This window comes from Malaclemys terrapin, chromosome 15 (assembly GCF_027887155.1).
Source record: "Malaclemys terrapin pileata isolate rMalTer1 chromosome 15, rMalTer1.hap1, whole genome shotgun sequence".
Taxonomy (NCBI): domain Eukaryota; kingdom Metazoa; phylum Chordata; order Testudines; family Emydidae; genus Malaclemys; species Malaclemys terrapin.
The window spans coordinates 34,261,279-34,265,633 of record NC_071519.1 but is presented as its reverse complement, the minus strand read 5'-3'; the positions used below and the strand labels follow the sequence as shown (position 1 = coordinate 34,265,633).

Genomic DNA, 4,355 nt, shown 5'->3' with positions numbered 1-4,355 from the left:
ACAGAGTCTCTCTCCCCCCCTCCCCCGCCAAGCTGGACCCCTCTCTACTGCCAGCCCCCCCAAAAAAGACCAGCCCCCCAGCCAGACCAGCCTGGACCCCCCTGTACTGACAGCCCCCGCAGCCAGCCCCCTCCACGGACATGCCCCCCAGCCAAGACCCTCAGGCACTGCCAGTTCTCCCAATCAGGACTCCACATACACTGACAGCTCCTCCAGACAAGCCCTCCCCCTTCGCTGTCGCCCCCCCAATACACTGACAATCCACCCTTCAGTGACAGTCCCCCCTCCTCCTACATAGGACCCCTCAATACACTGCCAGTTTCCCCCATAAAAGGACAGCTCCCCAATACCCTGTCAGTCAGGAACCCCCCCCCCATACACTACCAGCTCCTCCTCAGACAGACACACACCCCTAGCCGGATCACGTATCCCATACACAGTCAGCACTTCTCTGTCCCATTGCTGCCAAGCACCGGCAGGCCTCCACCCCAAGCCCTGGAACTGGAAGGGACCCCCAGTCTCCCCTCCCTGCCTGCTCTATTTGGCCTAGGGAGCCTGGTGACAGAGTCACAATTCCATTCCCTTCTACACAAAGACACAGAGAAAGTTCACTCAATACAATTCTTTTAGTGCATCCACTTAATCCAGAGAAAATAAATACAGGCATCCTACTGATGAGATCCCCAGGCAGCAAAGGCTTCCCTGAGGGACAGAGAGAGATGCACACAATCTGATAGGGATAGAGCTCACAAGATTCATCATCTTGAGAGACTTCAGGGTCCACATGGACCACAACTCTGATACAACAATCCCAAACCTCCTTACACAGACCTTTTCGCTTCAGGTTCTCACAGGGAATCTCTCCAGACCAACACACAGTCAGCCACACCCTGGATTGGAGCCTCCAGCTGGCTGTCAGTATCAGACTCATTCTGGGCAGAACTTTCCTCCTACAGGTGGCTTCCTTCCTATTGGAAGCCAAGAAGAAGCCATCACCATGGAGCAAGCCTGAAAACTTGTAGCAACTGACAAATCCCAAAACCTACTTACAGAAAATTCTACCCAACCAAACTGCATAAGAATTAGTGAGGCACCACAACCCTGCCCTGACTACTGCATGTGGCTGTCTCCCACACAGATCACATGTGTGAGGGACACAGATCTTCCATAGGAGCTGGACCCAGACCATTGAACTCAATCCCCCACGAACCCACACGGATCTCACCGTGTCCAGAGCTAAATGCAGAATGAACACACACATATGCCTTTTTGTTTGTTTGTTTGTTATGAAAATTGAGATTCTGGAGCTTGTCAACTTCCAAAACATGTACTGGTGAATCACTGTGACACTTAGATCCCTCCCCTGTTCTTCACCAGGTGAAACCTTCTATTTCTCTCTCCTACTTATCAAACGCCTCTTATTTTAGAGGACATCACTAATTTTAGTCTCCACGTAGCCTGTACTTCACATACATTTAGCATCCCCTTCACTTTCCTTGTTGAGAATTATTTGCATCAGAAATAAAGAATCCTGAAACTGAAGCTATAGAAAATGTCACACTAAAGGAAGGCATCTTGCAGTATTTTCTATTTCATGAATTAATAATCTCTCTCTCTCTTTTTTTTGAGCTCGTCATGCACTGCATTCCACAGATGGACATCAGCAGGTGGGGAAGTGACCTCCTTTTCTGTGCCCTCCACAGCTGCTTATGTCTGTGCTGCTTCTATCCCCGTATCTTGTCTTTCAAGAGTGGCCAGTACCAGATGCTTCAGGGGGAATGAACAGAACAGGGCAATTATCGAGTGATCCATCCCCTGTCATCCTGACCAGCTTCTGGCAGTCAGAGGCTAGGGACACCCAGAGCATGGGGGTGCGTCCCTGAACATCCTGAAACTGATGGGAAGCTTCCCACCAAATCTATTTTTGCCCCCATTCACACCAAGAGTTCCTTTTCCACCCAGTAATACCCCATCTATTTTGCTCTACCTGTGTGTTTTCCCCCTCTCCCCCGTTCTGATTTACCCCCTGGAAATCCGTAAGTCAGATTTGTAACCTCCTGTCCCCCAAATCTGTTTGCCCCATGTGGACCCCTGGCCTGTTCATGTCTCTGGTGCCCACCAATCCATTTCCCCCAGTCTGTTTTGTCCCCTTATGCTTCCAGGGTATATTTTAATGCCCCTCCCGCCCCTTTCAGTCCTCTTCTCTCCAACTTCAGGTGCCGCAGCAGCTGCCCTCCTCTTAGGTCAGGCTCAACTGCCAGCAGAATCCATTGTCTTCACTCCCTCCACCCTGCCTCAGTGAGCTGTCTTAGGCCAGGCCAAGCCCATGTCCCAGTATACCTCCTCTTGCTGAAATCCCAGTTCCCAGAGCGAAGGGAAGCAGGGCAGGGATAGTTACAAAAGATGAACTGCTCCAGTCTTTACAAACACAATATGGCCATCAAGGGAACATTTCCAGTCTTCAGAGGGAAGATCCCTGAGCAGGTTACAAGACAATTTTGATGCTACTTGGAATCCACCCCCTCTCTTCGAGTGAGGGGAGCCAGGCCTGCCAGGGCAGTCAGGTCTCTAGAGAGCAGCAAGTGATGACTGCATCCCCAGCCGCACTGTGCTGCTCCCCACCCATCTGCTGCTGCACACGCACCTGTTTTTCCTCCTGGTGCGCTTTCCTTTCTCTTTCAAACCCTCCCCGCGCTGAGGTCCCAGAGCCCCACCTCCCGAGCCCTCGTTGGATGCTGTATTTTCAGCTCGAAGGGAGAACAGCAATAAGGACCATGCCTGACATTGCTGCTGGCCCCCAGGGCTGGGCAGAGTGGGAAGAAGGGTGTGCCTGAGGGTCAGCTCTGGCTCCCAGGGTAGGGGAGTTCAGTCATAATATTTATTACCAATGTGGGGCTTTCACTCTGGACACGCTTGCAGTTGTAACATAAATCAATTGCCCATGTCTCCTGCTCCTTACCATGCGGCTGCACAGAGGAAGTATGATCTGGTGACTAAGGCAATAGAATGGGACTTAGGACATGGGGTGGGGGAGGTTCAATTCCAAGCTCTGCCACTGACTCCCTGGGTGACCTTGGGCAAATCCATCAATCTGTGTCTCTGTTCCCCATCTGTAAAATAAGGATAATTACAACAAACATCTCCATTAAAACGTTGAGGATGCAAAGTCAAGCTGGTGATCTAAAGGTCCAAACTCTGTTGATGACTCAAGTTGTGGGTCAATATTGTTCCACATGACAGAATTTATGATTTTTCAGTTTGTTCTTTTAAATTGGTAAGTTACATCCAAAACTCCAAGTTAAAAGAATGCTAAGGTTGTAAAGTCAAGCACTCAAGTTATGAAAAGCCAGGATTTAAGGTTGCCTGTACAACCTTAATTCAGCTCCTTTATGCATATGCCGGATGATACAGTCTTAACCATGAGACCATCCTTTCTCTTCTTGCAATCCCCTGCTTCATTCACTACATACCTTCCAACTTCTGCGACACATGAGGTAGCGGTCCTACAGACGACAGTCTCCTTCACTACATAACCCTGATTCATCCTCCAGAGCAGAATCAACCTGTGCATTGAACGAGGCAGGAGTCCTGTGGAAAAATAGAATGTGATCATGTAATTAAAGACTGTTAAGAAATTCTATCAAGTGGAACTATATTGACCCCCAACTCAGGTGATCAGCAGGGTTCACCCCTTTATATCCACAGCACAGACCTCCACCACTTTAGCCAATGCAGTAAGGGTAGCATGTGTACAGTTATCCATGGGGACCAGCCACTAAAGGGTGATGAGACACACTTTGCCAGTAGGTTTCATAGCTATCTGCTAACATCAAATAAAAGCAGAGATTCAGGGTGCTTGACTTCAATTCCCGGTTTTGGAGGGAGTGTTCTCTGTTGGATATAAACCTTTCTGACCCTGTGCACCCATTAACTAAACTATCTAATTCACTTGGCATCAATTGTGCTGTCTGTTTACTTTTTATACTTAATTCACCTTGAACAATGAAAATAGCCTAGACTCTGATCAGTTTCTGTTCTCTTGCACTAGCACAGAACTCTCTGGTGCAAATTCTGCAGAGGAAGTCAGGCTAAAATAGCAAGAACTTTATTCTTGGAAGAAAAATAAATTAATAAAAAATAGTAAGTAACCAAAAGTACTTTGACCTGACTGAAGAACAGTAATTCTAAGATTTCGCTCCCTAAATCACAGTCCACCTGCTGCCAACTCCCAATTTATCAGTCATGGAAGAATTGGCTTGATATCCAATTCAGATGTCCTATCAGGACTTGTTTCCTCAAATATACAGTACAACACATGATGTAACATTCTCAGTAACAAGCTCCCTCCCTGAGCT

The 4,355-nt window shown here is 48.2% G+C and overlaps 1 long non-coding RNA gene across 1 annotated transcript; it reads right to left on the bottom strand.

The window, feature by feature from the left end:
* Nucleotides 1-666: 666 nt before the first annotated feature.
* Nucleotides 667-3,584, bottom strand: LOC128823458 (uncharacterized). Its single transcript, XR_008441741.1, has 3 exons — nucleotides 3,471-3,584; nucleotides 2,960-3,110; nucleotides 667-968 (listed from the first exon to the last, which is right to left on the bottom strand). It is a non-coding gene; the product is annotated as an uncharacterized LOC128823458 (long non-coding RNA).
* Between the last annotated feature and the right edge of the window lie 771 nt (nucleotides 3,585-4,355).